Genomic DNA, 22132 nt, shown 5'->3' with positions numbered 1-22132 from the left:
TTGAAATAAAATTTGAATTCATTTTATTTAATCAAATTAAATTAAAAATAATACATTAAAATATAATAAAATAAATTACAAAAATAAAATAAAAACAAATAAAAAAACAAAAAAAACAATATACAACTAATTACTTTTAGTTTTTTAATAATAATTAATCAGCTTGGGGTCAAAGTTGTCTAATACAGTGGTCCCCAACCACCGGTCCGTGGATTGATTGGTACCAGGCCGCACAAGAAAAACCAACAAAACAACAACAAAAAAACAATTTTTTTATTTTTTTAAAATTAAATCAACATAAAAACACAAGATACACTTACAATTAGTGCAGCAACCCAAAAAACCTCCCTCCCCCATTTACACTCATTCACACTCATTCGCACAAAAGGGTTGTTTCTTTAAAGTAAAGTTAAAGTACCAATGATTGTCACACACACACTAGGTGTGGTGAAATTTGTCCTCTGCATTTGACCCATCCCCTTGTTCACCCCCTGGGAGGTGAGGGGAGCAGTGGGCAGCAGCGGTGCCGCGCCCGGGAATCATTTTTGGTGATTTAACCCCCAATTCCAACCCTTGATACTGAGTGCCAAGCAGGGAGGTAATGGGTCCCATTTTTATTGTCTTTGGTATGACTCGATCGGGGTTTGAACTCCCAACCTACCGATCTCAGGGCGGACACTCTAACCACTAGGCCACTGAGTTATTAATATTATTAATTATTAATTAATTAATTATTATTATTAATGTTATTAATATTTATGGTTCCTTCATTATATATCAATATAGATCAATACAGTCTGCAGGGATACAGTCCGTAAGCACACATGATTGTATTTTTTTATGACAAAAAAATTTAAAAACAAATAAAATAAAAATTTCAAGCGTTGGGGACCACTGGTCTAATAGACAAAAAACATTATCAAGCTTTTTTGACTGGGAAATTAAGATTATTAAACCTGTTAAAACTAAAAAAAAAAAAAACAACATTTCCAGAACTTTCCCCAACGGAATTGCTGTTATTCCCATCCAATTAAGATGTGACTTGCTGACGTCAGGCTTGACTGAAACAAGACAGTCAGGCCCCCCAGTCACCACCAAAAACAACCCAGGTTCAAATGATCTGAAAGGCATAAACTGTCTGTCAACGTGTTGCTGCGCCACATTAAAAAGGAACATAAAAATCAGCGGTTGTCCCTGTGACGCATCCCTTATGAGAAACGTCACACACCACTGCGGTGGTTTCGCAATTTTTTTCCCACATGACTGCGATGACTCATCGTCGTCTTTCACAACAACTGTAGCGTTTACAACGTGAGTGTACAATTATGTTATTAATTACTTGAGCAGTGTTGTCAATATGAAACATGCAAGGCGTCAGTGAGCACAGTGGCAGTGTTATGTAACCTTACTGGCAGTCAGTGGCGGCCCTATTGTGTTAAGCAAATGGCATCAAAGCCTAAAAAGTCAAGAGTTGGCCTCGCAGAACGTTTTGTCACAAGATCGAGGCATGATGTCAACAACAAGGAAACGGGCCATACTGTTGATTCTCTCCTCAGTGACATTCAACAATAGGAATTCATGTATGGTTTATCTCCTTTCCTGTGCTTTCCTGTTCATTTCAAGTGCTTCTATAATGATATTGTAGTCCAGTGGGACACTAAAGTAAGTTTTGCCATAAATATCCAAGTTCTGTGCAGGGTAAATCTGCATTCTTCTCCTTTTTGAAACTTTGTATTAGTGGATTGCACAGTATAGTACATATTCCGTACAATTGACCACTAAATGGTAACACCCAGGGGCGTCACTAGCTTTTAAGGACAGGGGGGGGGCTTAGCCCCCAGGAGATGCACATAACGCGAGCGAACGTAGCGCACGAGCACAAAACTTCACAAACGGCTAACAAAGACTTAGAAATTATTCATTGCTATTATTTGTCATGACTTGGTCCTGGGGTTTAGTTTTTCTAGAAGGCAACGGAAAGTTGGCTCGGGCAAGACGGGAATGTGAGAACATATTTATTTAATTTTATCAAAAAAAAGTACAAACGAAAAGCGCGCACAGTGGCGGAGAAACAACTTGGCTATGAAAACAACTACTTGCACGAAGGCAGAAACTATGAACAACAAAAAAAACACTAACTGTGGCATTAATAAACAAAACTTACTTGGCATGGACAAAAGGAGCAGCGTGAACAATGGACATGAAAAAAGTGTCAGAAATGTGCAGAGCATAAATGTGGGATGTCACCAGAAAGACAAACTGAAAACAATGAACTTAAATACTACAGACATGATTAACGAAAACAGGTGCGTGACTCAAAACGTGAAACAGGTGCGTGACGTGACAGGTGAAAACTAATGGGTTGCTATGGTGACAAACAAGAGTGCACAATGAGTCCAAACGTGGAACAGGTGAAACTAATGGGTAATCATGGAAACAAGACAAGGGAGTGAAAAGCCAGAAACTAAAGAGTCCAATAACTAAACAAAACATGACTAAAACAAAACATGATTACACAGACAAGACATTATTATTATTTAAAAAATTCACGGGACGAAATGAAATGCTCCCCGGGACGATGGCTTTTAACCATTTTTTTTTCTTTTTCTTTTAATGTATTTATTAATTTGACATTTTATATTAAATGTCTTGGTTTTTCCTCCCTCTGAAAATCCTATGAAATGTTTACCAAGCCATTCTATAACAATACAACAGCTAATAATGTAACAATACAATAAAACAAATATATTTAATGTTTTTTTCATTGTTTTAACATTAGACTAATGTATATTACTTTATATAGATTCTACAAGAGTGATGTGGGCATTTTCTGTATGAACAAGTCCAAGGACCGCAAGCAAGGTCGCAGAGAAAATGTGGACTGGATTTTGAGTGATGTGGGCATTTTCTATATGAACAAGTGGAATGGATTGGATACCAACACAGTAAAGGGGCTCTCTACCTTAAAGTACCAATGATTGTCACACACACACACACTAGGTGTGGTGAAATGTGTCCTCTGCATTTGACCCATCCCCTTGTTCACCCCTTGGGAGGTGAGGGGAGCAGTGGGCAGCAGCGGTGCCACGCCCGGGAAATAATTTTTGGTGATTTACGCTATGAAGTGAGGGGAAACTGAGTGAATAATGACAGTTTATATGATTATTTATTTAAACTCATATTCGGGCCACTTTATAATGAATATGTCGGCATGTATTTGTAAAAAAAAAAAAAAAAAAAAAATTATATATATAAATATAAATAACACCAAATTATTTAGGGGGGCTCAAGCCTAAAATAGGCCTAACAACGCCAATGGTAACACCATAATAAGTTTTTCAACTTGTTTAATTTGGGGTCCAAGTAAATCAATTCATGGTACAAATATATACTATCAGCATAATACAGTCATCACACAAGTTAATCATCAGAGTATATACATTGAATTATTTACATTATTTACAATCCGGGGGGTGGGATGTGGGGGGCGGGGGTTGATATCAGCACTTCATAATTGCATAAATCAGAGAAATTGACATTGACACAGTGTAGGTCTGACTTGGTAGGAAATGTACAGCGAGCAGTGAACATAGTGAGCTCAGAAAGCATAAGAACAAGTATATACATTTGATTATTTACATTTGATTATTTACAATCCGGGGAGGTGGGATGTGGAGGGGGGAGGGTGTTAGTCAAGGGTTAAAGTTGCCTGGAGAATTTTTCTATTATTTTTTTTTTTTTTTCAGTGTACATGAATGAAGGTGTGTTTGTTGCTGAACCCGACTTGGACATTATCTGGACTGGACCTGGTTTTTAAAAAAAAACCTTTAAACAAAGCTAATTTCATTTACAACCAGGTCTGGTGAAGATAAGGTCCTTTTTTTTTTATTTTATTTTTTTTTTTAGATAAGATCAATAAATATTTTCTTGGATAAAAAAGAAAGTAAAACAATATAAAAATAATTACATTAAAAAAAAAAAGTAATTAAATGAAAATGTTTGTGGACCAGCGGCACAAACAATCAAGTGTGCTTCAGGGACTGTGTCCCTTGCAGAAGTGTTGTCCATGTTGTGGGAACCAGAATATTGGTAGCAGAAAGAAACAACCCCTTTTGTGTGAGTGGGTGTGTATGAGTGTGAATGGGGGAGGGAGGTTTTTTTTTGGGTTGATGCACTAGTTGAAAGTGTATTGTGTGTTTTTTTCTGTGTTGATTTAATAAAAAAATTATAAAAAAAAAAAAAAAAAAAAAAAAAAAGTTGCCTGGAGGTGTTCTTTTAGTGCGGTTTTGAAGGAGGATAGAGATGCACTTTCTTTTACACCTGTTGGGAGTGCATTCCATATTGACGTGGCATCGAAGGAGAATGAGTTAAGACCTTTGTTAGATCGGAATCTGGGTTTGACGTGGTTTGTGGAGCTCCCCCTGGTGTTGTGGTTATGGCGGTCACTTACGTTCTGGAAGTAGTTTGACATGTACTTCGGTATCAGAGAGGTGTAGCGGATTTTATAGACTAGGCTCAGTGCAAGTTGTTTTACTCTGTCCTCCACCCTGAGCCAGCCCACTTTGGAGAAGTGGGTAGGAGTGAGGTGTGATCTGGGGTGGAGGTCTAGAAGTAACCTGACTAGCTTGTTCTGGGATGTTTGGAGTCTTGATTTGAGGGTTTTGGAGTGATAGTGTCTGCTATTTAAAGGGGAACATTATCACCAGACCTATGTAAGCGTCAATATATACCTTGATGTTGCAGAAAAAAGACCATATATTCTTTTAACCGATTTCCGAACTCTAAATGGGTGAATTTTGGCGAATTAAACGTCTTTCTAATATTCGCTCTCGGAGCGATGACGTCACATCGGGAAGCAATCCGCCATTTTCTCAAACACCGAGTCAAATCAGCTCTGTTATTTTCCGTTTTTTCGACTGTTTTCTGTACCTTGGAGACATCATGCCTCGTCGGTGTGTTGTCGGAGGGTATAACAACACGAACAGGGACGGATTCAAGTTGCACCAGTGGCCCAAAGATGCGAACGTGGCAAGAGATTTGACGTTTGTTCCGCACACTTTACCGACGAAAGCTATGCTACGACAGAGATGGCAAGAATGTGTGGATATCCTGCGACACTCAAAGCAGATGCATTTCCAACGATAAAGTCAAAGAAATCTGCCGCCAGACCCCCATTGAATCTGCCGGAGTGTGTGAGCAATTCAGGGACAAAGGACCTCAGTAGCACGGCAAGCAATGGCGGCAGTTTGTTACCGCAGACGAGCGAGCTAAACCCCCTATCGACCCTAGCTTCCCTGGCCTGCTGACATCAACTCCAAAACTGGACAGATCAGCTTTCAGGAAAAGAGCGCGGATGAGGGTATGTCTACAGAATATATTAATTGATGAAAACTGGGCTGTCTGCACTCTCAAAGTGCATGTTGTTGCCGAATGTATTTCATATGCTGTAAACCTAGTTCATAGTTGTTAGTTTCCTTTAATGCCAAACAAACACATACCAATCGTTGGTTAGAAGGCGATCGCCGAATTCGTCCTCGCTTTCTCCCGTGTCGCTGGCTGCCGTGTCGTTTTCGTCGGTTTCGCTTGCATACGGTTCAAACCGATATGGCTCAATAGCTTCAGTTTCTTCTTCAATTTCGTTTTCGCTACCTGCCTCCACACTACAACCATCCGTTTCAATACATGCGTAATCTGTTGAATCGCTTAAACCGCTGAAATCCGAGTCTGAATCCGAGCTAATGTCGCTATAGCTTGCTGTTCTTTCCGCCATGTTTGTTTGTGTTGGCATCACTATGTGACGTCACAGGAAAATGGACGGGTGTTTATAACGATGGTTAAAATCAGGCACTTTGAAGCTTTTTTCAGGGATATTGCGTGATGGGTACAATTTTGAAAAAATCTTCGAAAAATATAATAAGCCACTGGGAACTGATTTTTAATGGTTTTAACCATTCTGAAATTGTGATAATGTTCCCCTTTAACATCAGCATAGCCATTAGAGACGTGATATTTGTGCCAATATTACAGCGGACATCATGTCAGTCCTCATGGGAAATGTGGTCTTCCTTCTGGCAAAACACTACCGCTTTGGTCCACAGGCGCTGCCAAAATTAACCAACACTGAAAGTTCTTAAGTGGGGCTTTAAACTGGTCTGGGTGGCACTGGGAGCAGTTGGGCAAAGTGTCTTGCCCAAGGACGCAGCGGAAGTGACTAGGAACCCTCAAGTTGCTGCCACGGCCGCTCTACCAACAGAGCCACACCAAACCCAATATCAATATCGGTATTGGCCAATTCCCAAGGATCCAATATTGGTATCCGAAGTGAAAAAGTTGTATCAGGACACTCCAAGGTCTGATGGTTATCAGCAAACAAACAAGAATTGGATACTAAATACAATTTGACGAATATTGGAGAATTCGACATCAAAATATGCCTTGTTTACAAAACAAACCGTCCATGACATGGCGAAGGCAGAGAACACAAAAAACCTTTCGATATTAGAAAGACAAGTCCGATAAACACACTTTCTGACGGGGTTACGACTAAAGTTGTAACATGAGAACTTGACAACACCTCATTATTGCTACTGACAATAACCACACGTCATCAGTGTTGTTTCTTCACAAGGTCTTCTTAACACCAAGTTACGGACAACGTGACGCCATGTTATTCTCCTGACACGACTCGCTAATCGCGGAATCACATGATTACGTAACGACCGGGTGCCAACTCACAAGGTCTGTCTGACACAACAATTTCATGCAGTCCTCAGATGAGATACTGAGGAAGGAAAACACGTCAATACACAACACAGAAGTCTTTCGTGCCCAAGGGGGACACTCACAAAAAGTACTTTACAACATCAACATGAGTCCAGAATACTCTGGGGAAGGGGTGTCCAAACTTTTTCCATTGAGGGAAGCCATTTTGAAATGTTTCATTTTCAAAACCAATATGATATATACATTCTTTTTAACCTTGGGGCTCCCCTCAAGTTAGGTAATGGGGATCGGGTCGCGTTTCAGTCATAACATTTTTTAAAGTATTTTTTTTTTTTAATTCCCTTATTCAACACTTAAGATGAACTTCAGATCTGTCCGTTGATAAAAAAAAAAATATTTATTATGATTATTTTTACATTTTATGATCATTTTTTGTCAAATACAGTTTTGACAAAATATACAATATTTTTCCCAAAACGATTTTCAAAGTGGAATATTTGATGTGAAGTAATTGGATCCCGAAATAGTTCAGTAATTCATAGCAACGTTGATTTAATTTATTTTTATTTATTTTTTTAACAAAGACAGTTTTTATTTTAGTATTTTCTACAAAAAATATTTTTTTCTTTTAAAATCTCTATAAAAAAAAAAAAAGATTTATTATTATTATTTTTACATTTTATGATCACTTTTTGTCAAATCCAGTTTTGTTTTTTTGTTTGTTGTTTTTATGTCCTTTTTGTCAAAGAAAATGTGTTTTTTGTTTAGTAAACACACAACATATCCAATATTTTACTCAAAAAATATTTCAAAGTGGAATTTTTAAAAGCCATCTTTAGACCGGTCAATAATTCGTAGCAACATTGATTTTGATTCATTATTATTTTATGAGCAAAGACTTTTTTTTTTTTTTTAATCCCACCAAAATTATTGAGGTTTCAAAAGTGCCCCACTCATAAAAGGTCATACTTTTTCTTTTTTTTTTAAAATCTCTATATATATTAAAAAAAAAGATTTATTATTATTATTTTTACATTTTATGATCACTTTTTGTCAAATCCAGTTTTGACAAAATATACAATATTTTTCCCAAAACGATTTTCAAAGTGGAATATTTGATGTGAAGTAATTGGATCCCTAAATAGTTCAGTAATTCATAGCAACGTTGATTTAATTATTTTTTTTTTTAACAAAGACAGTTTTTTTTTTAGTATTTTTATTCTACAAAAATTATTGGAGATCCAAAAGTGCCCCGCTCATAAAAGGTCAATACTTTTTTTTTTTTTTACGTTCAACGCTTAAAACTCTATATCAGCTTCAGATAATATATATTATAAATACTTTAGTATATTTACAATAATAATTAGTATAATTAGCATTAGTATTTAATTAGTATATTTCAAAAACATTTTTTTGTTTGTTGTTTTTATGTCCTTTTTATTAAAGAAAATGTGTTTTTTGTTTAGTAAACACACAACATATCCAATATTTTACTCAAAAAATATTTCAAAGTGGAATTTTTAAAAGCCATCCTTAGACCGGTCAATAATTCGTAGCAACATTGATTTTGATTCATTATTATTTTATGAGCAAAGACAGTTTTTCTTTTAATCCCACTAAAATTATTGGGGTTTCAAAAGTGCCCCACTCATAAAAGGTCATACTTTTTCTTTTTCTTTTAAAATCTCTATATCAGCTGCAGATAATATATAGTTTAATTAGTTTAGTATACAAACTAATTTAGTACAAACAACACACTTGTTGCACAAGCATGATTTGCTGAAAAAACATCCCTTTTAAAATTAAACGTTATTTTGTTACTACACTATACCATCAACAATCGGTGTGCAATACTGACAGTAAAGCCTTGATTATGCTTCTGTATAGTCACTATGTCGTGCCCTTCCATGGCGTCTTGATCCATTTATAGCTCGAGGTGTCCCAAACCGATATTAATGTCGGGTATCGGTCCAATATTAGCAAAAAATGGGATTATATCCCATCTAAATTCCCTGGTATAAGCGGTCCTACAGTGTGTTTACTTGTGCAAAGCTCGCCAGCACATTTGTCAATACGAGCAATTAATCATAGTTGCATATTACTTACACATTCAAAGTCTCCAAGGACAGAAGCGTATTAAAAAGGATCCAGTAACAAACGTGTCCGCATTATGATCTTTTTGATTTTGATTTTGATTTGATTTAGATTTATTGGTCCCCTTGGGGAAATTCATTGTCACTGCCGTACATTTAAACACTAGACATTACACATCACAAAAAAAAAATTATAATAACAAAAAGACATCATACATGACCAACACACATTTACAGGCTTGTCAGACAGGTCGGCCGGGCCTGCTGTTAAGGGCGGCTATAGCTGCAGGGATAAGGCTTTTCCTGAGTCGGGCCCTCCGGAATTTGATAGTTCTGTACCTGCGCCAGAGGTGGGACCAAGTCATTGTTTTGCAAGTCACAAGTAAGTCTCAAGTCTTTGCCCTCAAGTCCGAGTCAAGTCCCGAGTCAAGACAGGCAAGCCCCGAGTCAAGTCCAAAGTCAAGACTGGAAAGTCTCAAGTCAAGTCCTAAGTCCTGCATTTTGAGTTTCGAGTCCTTTCAAGTCCTTTTAACCACAGACTAATATATTAACACAGATTGTGTATGCTTTTCAAACACTGTATTTATTTATTAAAACAAGTGCATTTTAAATTGCAGGAAAGAAAATTGTGCTGACATTGCACTTTATAATAGCACTATTAACCAGTCATTTTAAACATTAACTCATTCCTTTACAGAACAAACACATTGAAAAATAAAGTGCAAATGTACTTATTTGTACAAAAGTGTTAACATTGAAAAAACATGACATATACGTGAACATAACAAAAAAGTTGTACTTTTTATATGTCAGGGCCCTATGCTGCATTGCATTTGCAAAAGACCAAATTAGCCAAGAGTCTGTCAGTCATTTGTGCACGATGGGGGCGTAGTATGATGCCACCATGGCTGAAAACTCGCTCCACTGGAGCACTGGAGGCAGGCACTGCCAAGACTCTCATGGCCACTCGGAACAGTGAAGGAAGAGTCTTCATGTTCAATGCCCAGAACAAAAGGGGAGAGAGTTGTTTGGGTTGGTGCACTACTTGTAAGTGTATCTTGTGTTTTTTATGTTGATTTAATTAAAAAAAGAAAAAAAAACAATTATTTCTTGTGCGGCCCGATACCAATCGATCCACGGACCAGTACCGGGCCGCGGCCCGGTGGTTGGGGACCACTGAGGTAAACAACCAACAGTATGTCAGAAAGCTAGCTAAAACGGTACACATATTCATAATATAGTATACATTTTAACTGACCTTTATTTTACTATTTTTGTCTTTTTTTAGGTGGCTAAAATACGCGGTGCTGCTGACCGCCGTCTAACGTTACGTGTGATATATTGACTAACGTAACCCTGCTTAAAAAAAATCACTGAACAAAAAGTATGAATAAGGTAGTGAACTGCAACAGATTCCCGTGTTTGCAATAACGTTATAACGTTAGCAGTGAGTTTACAGCCTCACTGATTTAACTACACAGCAAATAAAAGTCACGTTACTTAGCCAATAAACGTTATCTTACATTCAAAACTTACCGTTCTTTGTGCAACTTCAAATGCCGGACGAAGTTGGAAGTACGTTGTTGCCTCTCCATCAGTAATTTTCGAACCGCATGTGTTGCATACTGCAAACCGTTTTGTGTTGACCACCTCGTAATTTTTATACCCAAACAAAATTATTTTAGGTATCATTTTTTGTTCACTGGCGTGTGGTTTGGACATGTCTTCTTCGTTGGTTGTCCTGCAATTTGATTGGATGAATGCTGTGTGATGAAAACAAAGTAGATCTAATTTGATTGGCTGTTGTACTGAGACCACACCAGCTGACACACGCTGATAGACAAGTACACAATGAAAAATACGGAGCGCTCCCGAATAACTTTTTCATCTTTGGGTTTTGGGGAAAGTAGCAAGTCATGTCAAGTCATGTCAATTCAAAAGGCTCAAGTCCAAGTGAAGTCACAAGTCATTGATGTTAAAGTCTAAGTCGAGTTGCAAGTCTTTTTACATTTTGTCAAGTCGAGTCTAAAGTCATCAAATTCATGACTCGAGTCTGACTCGAGTCCAAGTCATGTGACTCGAGTCCACACCTCTGACCTGCGCCCTGATGGTAGTGGGATGATGTATTGGTGTAGTGGGTGAGTGATATCCTGGACTATTGTTTTTGCCCGTCGGGTGATGGACCTGTGGTTTAAGTCTGAAATGTTGGGTGTGGGTAGGCCGATGATTTTAGCTGCTATGTTTGTAATGCGTGTGAGTTTAGTCCGGTTGGTTACAGAAAGCATGGTGAAAAATAAATAAATAAAATAAAATAAAAAATAACATGACATAATTAATTATTGTGGCCACTAAGTGTCTGCAAAAACTAATTCAATCAATCAATTCTATCTTATATAGCGCTTTTCTCTAGTGACTTAAAACGCTTTACATAGTGAAACCCAATATCTAAGTTACATTTAAACCAGTGTGGGTGGCACTGAGAGCAGGTGGGTAAAGTGTCTTGCCCAAGGACACAGTGACTAGGATGGCGGAAGCGGGGATCGAACCTGCTGGCACGGCCACTCTACCAACCGAGCTATACCGCTCTCTTCCAACTAAAAGACAGTAGTCCATTCCAGATGGTTAATAGTGATTAGGTTAGTTGTTTTTCATAACTGCCATTGTTCTCTGTTTGACGACTTGTACTTGATCAAACCTTTTCCAACATTCCACACTACAAACACACCACAAATTGTCAGTGTATGTCAGCATGGAGGATGTGGTAGAGCAAGGGTGTCCAAACATTTTCCTACAGGACCGCATACTGAAAAGTGAAAGCATGCGGTGGCCATTTTGATATTTTTCCATTTCAAAATCAATACAATATATAGATTTTTTTTAACCTGAGGGTTTCCCTCAAGTTTGGTCCAGGGGACCCGAAAGGGTCTCAGTTGTTAAAATGTTAAAAATAAGTTATATATTATTATTCTATTTTTTTTTTTATTCAAAGCTTAAATCTCTAGATAAGCTTCAGGTCTACCTGTCGATATAGATTTGTTGTCAAAATCCTGTTTTTTATGGCAAGAACAAAAAAATGCAATGTTTTCCCACCAAAACATGTCAAAGTGGAATATTTGACTTTAAGTAATTGGACCTTAATTAGGTCAGGAATTCATAACACCATTGATTCATTATTACTTTTTGAGCAATGAGTTGTTTTTAATCCCACTAAAATTCTTAAAGGGGAACTGCACTTTTTTTTAATGGAATTTTGCCTATCGTTCACCATAATTATGAAAATCATGACGACGGATGGAAAACATTTTTATGCATTCTAAATACTAAATAAACGTAAATAAAAGTCTGCTTACAGCGGAGCCGATGAGAGCTCCTCTATTCCGCCCATAACATCCAATAAATAACCATTTAAAAACCGCCAACAATACTCCATCTACATTCCCTGACTTGAATATTAACAAGTGTTAGTGATATTGTTATTATAAGCGCTAACGCAGACGAACTATATATAGCGGCGACGTGATCACTACTGTGTGTCCTTATGTTTACATCATCCAGTGGTCTGCTGCTTCCTGTAAGTTTATTGCAGATCATAAATCATGCATCTCACCTGGAAAGTAGATGGCTGAGGATATAATACGAAAAGTTGGGACACTTTGACAGTCATTTAGGACCTGAAACTGGCGAGGACGACAAGAAGAAGCTAAGTTAAGCTAATAGTTAATACGCGTTAGTGAGAACGTTAGCATACTAAAGTTTTATGCTAGTTTTTTTTTTTTGCTAATTGTGTATGTTTAGACCTTCAAATCATGGTTTGTTATAATCAAAGAGCCGTCGATATCATACTAAATGTTTTATCCTAGCTTTTTGTACGTTTTAAACATAAATATCATAATTTGTGATACTCTGTACTGTCATGCAAGTATGGTAATTGTTAACGTGCGGTGGCAAGTTAACTGTTAGCATACTCGTGAGCACGTTAGCATGCTAACATTTTGTGCTAGCTTTTTTTTCTCATTTTGTATGACTAAACTGAAAAATAAGGGTTTGTGATACTCAGTTTTAGGTCAGCGTCAGCTCTTCAACATTTAAACACTGTCAACATTCAAACGATTCCAACAGTCATTCTACATCCAATCAGCATTTCAGTTCGGAATTGCAAATTCTAGTTTAATATTTAGAATGCAAAAAAAAAAAAACATTCATTGTCATGTCTTTCATAATGAAAATAGGCAAAATTCCAAGAAAAAGTGCAGTTCATTTTTAAGGGTCCAAAAGGGCCCCCACTCATAAAAGTGTTAAAAATGTATATATTAAGTCATAAATCTCTAACTTAACATGTCGACTGTTTTTATGTTTTTATTTTTGTTGTTGTTTTTTGTTTGTTTGTTTTATGCCCTTATTGTCAAAGAAAACGTCCTTTTTTATATGGTAAACACAAAAAATAGTTAATAATTTTTTTATTTTTTTACTTTTAACGCTTAAGTCTCTGGATCAACCTCACATCTATTTGTTAAATATAGGTTTTTATAATTTTTTCTTGTGTTTTTTTTTGTTTGTTTTATGCCTTTTTTGTCAAAGAAAATTTATTTTTTTTATATGGTAAACACACAAAGTATACAATATTTCCCCAATAAAATATTATTTGATGTGAAGTAATTGGAGCCTTGAATAGGTCAATAATTTATAACAATGTTGACTTTAATTCATGAGTATTTTTTGAGCAATGACTGTTTATTAAAAAAAAATATTACTAAGATAAATGGGGATTCAAAAGGGCCCCACTCATTAAAGTAGTAAATATGTAAATGTATATGTAATTGTTTTACTTTTAACGCTTAAGTCTCCATATAAACTTCAGATCGAGCCGTTGATTATACATTTTTACAATTTTTTCACGTTTTTTTGTGTTGGGATCTGAGCCGAGGATGTCGTTGTGGCTTGTGCAGCCCTTTGAGACACTCGTGATTTAGGGCTATATACCGTATTTTTCGGACTATAATTCACAGTTGTTTTCATAGTTTGGCCGGGCTCCAGTGCGACTTATATATGTTTTTTCCTTCTTTATTATGCATTTTTGGCAGGTGCGACTTATATTCCGATGCGACTTATACTCCGAAAAATACGGTAAGTAAACATTGATTGATGATGATTGATTGAATCAAAAAATGCCCTTTTTGTCAGAGCAAACTTCAGGTTTTTATACGATAAATGCACAAAATATGCAATATTTTCCCCAAAAAATATTTCAAAGTGTTTGATGTGAAGTAATTGTAGCCTTGAATAGGTCAATAATTCATAATAACATTGATTGTTCATTTGATTGTTCATTGTTCATTTGATTGTTCATTGTTCAATTCATTATTAGTTTTTGAGCAATGACAGTTTTAAATTAAAAAAAACTGTCTGCATGCCAGTTTTATGTTATTAGAGTCAATATTGCAACTTTTTCTCATTTCATTTCACCTGTTCCACTTTTCCGTGTTTTATTTTTTTTAATATAATTTTTAGAATGTGCTGTTAAAAAGTTAGCTGCACATGGTCCCCGTGGCACACTTTGGGCAACCGTGCTATAGACCAGTGTTTTTCAACCGTTTTTGAGCCTAGGCACATTTTTTTGCGTTGAAAAAATGCGGAGGCACGCCACCAGCAGAAATCATTAAAAAACAAAACTCAGTTGACAGTAAAAAGTCGTTGTCGTAATTGTTGGATATGACTTTAAAGCATAACCCAGCATGCATCACTATAGCTCTTGTCTCAAAGTAGGTGCACTGTCACCACCTGTCACATCACACCCTGACTTATTTGGACTTTTTTTTTCCTGTGTGTAGTGTTTTAGTTCTTGTCTTGCGCTCCTATTTTGGTGGCTTTTTCTCCTTTTTTGGTATTTTCCTGTAGCAGTTTCATGACTTCCTTTGAGCGACATTTCCCGCATCGACTTTGTTTTAGCAATCAAGAATATTTCAGTTGTTTTTATCCTTCTTTGTGGGGACATTGTTGATTGTCATGTTCGGATGTACATTGTGGACGCCGTCTTTGCTCCAAAGCAAGTCTTTGCTGTCGTCCAGCATTCTGTTTTTGTTTACTCTGTAGCCAGTTCAGTTTTAGTTTCGTTCTGCATAGCCTTCCTTTAGCTTCAATGCCTTTTCTTAGGGACACTCACCTTTTGTTTATTTTTGGTTTAAGCATTAGACACAATTTTACCTGCACACTGCCTCCCGCTGTTTCCGACATCTACAAAGCAATTAGCTGCCACCTACTGATATGGAAGAGTATTACACGGTTACTCTGCCGAGCTCTAGACTTCACCGACATTAAACAACAACACATCATTTGCAGACTATAATTACTGGTTTGCAAAAAATATTTTTAACCCAAATAGGTGAAATTAAACAATCTCCCACGGCACACCAGACTGTATCTCACAACACTAGTCCGCGGCACAGTGGTTGAAAAACACTGCTATAGACAATGTTGCAACATGGTTTCAGTCAGGATCCTTTTCTTGGTACTGGGCTGAGCTTCGCCTTTCCCTGTTCTAGATGCTGTTTGTGTAGCCGTTTGTGTTTGTTTATCCGAGTCTGAGGACGAAGACTACCAGGCTATGTTGCAGCACGTCATATGCCCACATGCGGACCACTTTCCGCATACCACCGCAAAACAAGACAAGCCTTGTGCTGTCCGTATTTTGGGGGCCCAGGGGTCCATGCCAGTGGTCACTCTGAGCAGGCCCAACTTGGAAGACCTCTGAGTTTTTCTAGTGAAGCAGCATTGGTGCTCGGTCAACAAACCGACTGACCAAACATCACTCAACACTTGCTAAAAAGGGCTTCCCTTGAGAGAAGAGCACAACGGGCTTCTTGGTTCAGGGCTTGACCAGTACAAAAGTCCAAGTGGTGGAAAAATGCATGTGAACCTGCTGTGTGGTTTGAAGTTTACTGGGCATGTTTTCCAGGAAAACACAGCATGTTCCACTGGTTACTTTTGACCTGGATGAAGCGTTTCCCGCAGTCTGACCACTCATAAAGTAGCAGCTAGGTCAAATTAAATCAAGGTACATCTCTTGGCCACAGAAACAGCCTTTTTTATTTTTTTGGACTCTGAATACACACGATTCCCGAAACAAGCTTAGTTAAAGTCTGGTGTATTTTTGGAGATCATGGAGGGTATTTTTTAGTTCAACACTGACAGGTTCGCTCTGATATTTTCAACAAAGTCATGAATTCTTTCTGTTCACAACAACGTCCACTTATGACATAAGACTGGGTGGGATCAAGGTTACCGTATTTTGCAGCTTCAGCTGTTTGAGTCTTGGTGAGCAAACGAGACAAAATTGGTCCTAAACCGGAGATTTAATTAAACTAACTGGACAAAAAAGTGTGATTAGTAGGGGTGCACAAAAAAATCGATTTACATCCGAAGCCCGATTTTTATTCATCTCGATTTTAAACTATTTAAAAAAAATTGATTAAAAACAAGTGATTAGAATATATATACAGTATATATATATATATATATATACATATATATATATATATATATACTGTATATATATATATATATATATATATATATATATATATATATATATATATATCTTTATATACATATATACATATATACATACATATACATATACATATATATATATATATATATATACATACATATATATATATATATATATACATATACATATATGTATACATACATACATATATATATATATATATATATATACATACATATGTATATATGTATACATACAGTATATACACATACATATATACATATATATGTATACATATATTACATATATATACATATATACATACATATATATGCAAAAAAAAAAATATATATATATATATATATATACACATACACATTTACTTCATCTTAATTCTAATTTGATTCGTAATTTTAAAAAATCGATAAAAAAAAAAAATATTTCAAATAATTATGTTTTGGGGTTTTTTTTCTTTTTTTTTTAAATAAGTTTTTAGGCCACTACCATGCAACCAAAAGGAGCTTTTTCTACCTGCGACACAGACTTGTAGGGATGAAATAGCCTCTGTGACTTTTCCTGACCTATCGTATATTACGTTCTAACCCGGTATTGAGCACTGTATAACGGGTAAACCACAGAAACCTTGACATTATATATATATATATATATATATATATATATATATATATATATATATATATATATATATATATATATAACATATATACACATACATATATATATATATATATATACATATATATGTATACATGTATACATATAATAAATATATACATATATATACATACTGTATATACATATATATATATAGTATATACACATATACATACAGTATACATGTATACATATACACACACACATATATATATATATATATATATATATATATATATATATATATACATATACATATATATATATATATATATATATATATATATATATATATATATATATATATATATATACTAGAGATGCGCGGTTTGCGGGCACAACCGCGGAGTCCGCGGATTATCCGCGGATCGGGCGGATGAAATTTAAAAAAATTAGATTTTATCCGCGGGTCGGGCGGTGGAAATTTAAAAAAATTAGATTTTAAATAGATTCAGGCGGGTGGCAGTTAAACCAATTCGGAAATATATATACATAGTTAAATGTTGTTACCCACATACGAAAAACGAGCAGGCACCTGCTGCATATGCCACAACAGAAGAAAAAGAAAAGAAAAGAGATGGACACTTTTACGGAGCGGAGATGGCCCCCGACGCCTCGCCGGCGTCCGGGACCGAGGCCCCTTCCCCCGAGAGGGCCCCACCGGGAGCCGTAGCTGAGGCGATCCGCGAGAAGGGCCCGACGCACGTCCAGGGTCACCACCGCGCCCACCGCACCGACACCCCGCCTCGTCCGCCTTCGCCGCGGCCGGCGTCACGCGCAGCAGGTAAGCAGCTTACCTGCCCGCCACCCCCGTGGCCGGGGGCTCGTAACAGGGGTCACTCCGCGCGCTCCGCCCGCGCATCTTACCTGCCCGCCACCCCTGTTGCTTGGGGCGCGTAACAGGGGTCACTCCGCGCGCAGTGCGCTCACGAAAGGGGTGGGGCTCACCCTGGTTGATATAGACAGCAGCTAGGACGGTGGCCATGGAAGTTGGAACCCGCTAAGGAGTGTGTAACAACCCACCTGCCGAATCAACTAGCCCTGAAAATGGATGGCGCTGGAGCGTCGGGCCCATATACCCGGCCGTCGCCGGCAGCGAGACGCGCTTGGAGGTGCGCTCAGCGCGGCTCCCATATGATTGCGCACTGGTGTGCGTCTGGGTCGTGACAGCGTGGCACGCGAATGTCTGTGCTGCATTGGATCAGTCTCCTTTCTTTAACAGGCAAAAGCTTTATAACCTCACTAATGCCTTGCATCGTCTATATTAGATATATAACAACGGGCGGGTGCGGGCGGATGGCGGGCGGATGCGGTTCTGATCAAATGTTAGATCGGGTGGATTGCGGATGGTTGACGACTTTCTGATGCGGTTGCGGATGAAATAATTGCCTATCCGCGCATCTCTAATATATACACATATATGTATAATTTCTTTAAGAATATATTTTTTTAAATACGTTTTTAGGCCACTTTTACACTAAGATTAATAATAGGGTGCACAAAAAAATAGATTTACATCCGAATCGCTATTTTTCTTCATCTTAATTCTAATTTGATTCGTAATTTTCAAAAATCGATAAAAAAAATATATATTTCAAATGATTAAAAAAAATTTTATTTTTTTTATTTTAAATAAGTTTTTAGGCCACTACCATGCAACCAAAATGAGTTTTTTCTAACCTGTGACCTGTTTAGAATTTTTTTTTAATAATTGTTATACCAAATAATACATTGCAAGAAACGGTTTGAATCTAGATTCGGTTCTGAGCTGAATCGTCGGGTCGAATCGTTAAGTGCCCAAAGATGCAATGTTTATATGTGATACTAATATATCTACTGTTTATAATACTTATAGTACCACATGTTTCCCAATGTTGCCTTACAAACACACTAAAAAAGAAGGTAAACAACATTCATGCTGGCCTCTGTAACACAGAATGTGAGGATTTGCTTCATGGAGTAAAACTATGGAAACAGCAGGAGAAAAAACAGAAATATTTGCTTTTTATGGGACGAGAAAATAAACGCCACACGCCTCACAATAATAGTTATAATTAACCGTAACGAAAACAGAATAAACTGGTATTTCATTGTTTAACCTGTTGCGCTGCAGTGTTTCTTGCAGCAACTAAACAAAGTCATAAGGCTGCAGTACACACTATTAAATTTGAAATACTGCAATGTGTACTGTCTGCAAATCTGCTGACAGGGTCATATATTAGAGCGACGCAATGACGTTAATCTTTACATGTTATCACATTGAGAGTGAGGGTGAGTTCAGGGTCAGGGGAATTTTCCAAGACGTTTCTGTAAGTCAACATGCTGTCATCTGATGTGATGGAGACGTGTGTGTGTGTGTGTGTGTGTGTGTGTGTGTGTGTGTGTGTGTGTGTGTGTGTGTGTGTGTGTGTGTGTGTGTGTGTGTGTGTGTGTGTGATTCGCACACATGTAATTTGTGTATTTAGGCATAGAAACAATAGCCCTACTGAATGGTAACACGCCCAAACTGCAATATTTTCACAGGAATGTTCAGAGCGCTGGTGAAACAATAAGAGACTAAATCTCGAAAAACGGTTTGAGCTGTTTCCTCTTTGGATTTCTTTGATTCGAAGCTTGCGTATGATGTAATTCCGCAGGACGGAGACCATAAACACGCTTTAGTGGGACTAAGGAGAATGTTCTCAGTGGACTTGCATATGATTAGGCGCCAAGGAATCCTTTTGTTCCTCGTCTTTTCAACAAAATAAGGGGTTACTAAAGAAATATGCAGGTATGTGTTTCACTTAGGACGTACTCACGCAAAACCAATCTTACTATGCCTGGCAATGTCCTCTAATACATGCGATCGCTCCTCTCGTAAGTAAATATTGACAACGTTGAACAACCAAGATTGACTGTAAATAAGACTTGAATTATTGCATTAAGTCAGACACATTTCAGTAAAACAGCAGCAGAGAACGTGACGTTAATGCGATAGCTCCTCCTGATAATTGAAGCTCCTCTCGCAAACAAATAATGACAGCAGCGACTTTGCATTAAATATCTAATTGGAACAACTCTAAATAAGATTTGAAATAGTCAACAAAGTCCGAAAGAGTGCAGTAAAGCAGAAGAAAAGAATGTGGCATTTAATTAATGCGATAGCTCCTCTTGCAAGTAATCAATGACTTAAAATATTCCACAAAGTCAGAAAGATTGCAATAAAACAGCAGAATAGAATGAGGAGTTTGATTGATGCAATCGCTCCTCTCGCAAATAGTTAATGACAACAGCAACTTCGCATAAAATATCTAATCAAAACAACTCTAAATAAGACTGGAAATATTCCAAATAAGACTGCAGTAAAACAGCGGAATAGAATGCGGCATTAAATAAATGTGATCGCTCCTCTTGCAAGTACCGGTAGTTGGTGACAGCAACAACCTCTCACAAAGTATCTAATCAGAATGATTCCAAATAAAACTGGAAATATTTTACAAAGTCAAAACATTTGCAGTGAAACAACAGAACAGAATGTGGCATTTAATCGATGCAATCACTCCTCTCGCAAACAATTAATGACAGCTACAGCAGCAACTTTGCACAAAAAACTACTTACAGTTATTCCAAAAAAGATTGGAAATATTCCCCAAAGTCAACAAAATTGCAGTAAAACTGCAAAATAGAACGTGTTAATAATGTGATCGCTCCCCCAGTAAATAATTAATGACAACGAACACCTTGCACTAAATATTTAATCAGAATTATTCCAAATAAGACTGGAAATACTCCACAAAGTCAACAAAATTGCAGTAAAACTGCAGAATACAAATTGTTAATAATGCGATCACTCCTCCTGTATGTAATTGATGACAGCCGCAACCTTGCACAAAATATCTAATCAGAATGGTTCAAATAATATTGGACATATTCCACAAAGTCATAAAAACTGCGATAAAACTGAATAATACAGTAGAATGCGTTATTTAGTTAAATAGATCACTCGTCTTGCAAGTATTTAATGGCAACAGCAACCTTGCACTGACTGGACATACTCCACCAAGTCAATAAACTCACAGTAAAACTGCAGAATAGAACGTGTTAGTAATGCGATCGCTCCCTTTATAAGTAATCAATGACAACAGAAACCTTGCACAAAATACCTAATCAGAATGATTCCAAATAAGACTGGAAATACTCCACCAAGTCGACAAAATTGCAGTAAAACTGCAGAATGTAGATGTTAAGCATGCGATCGCTCCTCCTATAAGTAATTAATGACAACAGCAACCTTGCACAAAATACCTGATCAGAATTATTCCAAATAAGACTGGAAATACTTCACAAAGTGAACAAAATCACAGTAAAACTGCAGATTAGAATGTGTTAATTATACGATCGCTCCCCCTATTAGTAATTAATGACAACAACAACCTTGCACAAAAGACCTAATCAAAATGATTCCAAATAAGACTGGAAATAATCCACAAAGTCAATACAATCGCGGTAAAACAGCAGAATAGAACATGTTAATAATGCAATCGCTCCCCCTATTAGTAATTAATGACAACAACAACCTTGCACAAAAGACCTAATCAAAATTATTCCAAATAAGACTGGAAATAATCCACAAAGTCAATAAAATCGCAGTAAAACAGCAGAATAGAACGTGTTAATAATGCGATCGCTCCCCTTATAAGTAATTAATGACAACAGCAACCTTGCACAATATACCTAATCATAATGAATCACTCCAGAAAATATGTTAATAATGTGATCGCTCCTCCTACAAATAATTAATGACAACAGCAACCTTGAACAAAATACCTAATCAGAATGATTCCAAATAAGACTGGAAATACTCCACAAAGTCAACTAAATCACAGTAAAACTTCAGAATAGAATGTGTTAATTATACGATCGCTCCCCCTATTAGTAATTAATGACAACAGCCACCTTGCACAAAATACCTAATCAAAATAATTCCAAATAAGACTGGAAATACTCCACAAAGTCAACTAAATCACAGTAAAACTTCAGAATAGAACGTGTTAATAATGCGATCACTCCCCTTATAAGTAATTAATGACAACAGCAACCTTGCACAAAATACCTAATCATAATGAATCACTCCAGAAAATATGTTAATAATGTG

This window comes from Nerophis lumbriciformis, linkage group LG14 (genome assembly GCF_033978685.3).
Source record: "Nerophis lumbriciformis linkage group LG14, RoL_Nlum_v2.1, whole genome shotgun sequence".
Classification (NCBI taxonomy): Eukaryota; Metazoa; Chordata; class Actinopteri; order Syngnathiformes; family Syngnathidae; genus Nerophis; species Nerophis lumbriciformis.
Note: the sequence above shows the minus strand (reverse complement) of the source record.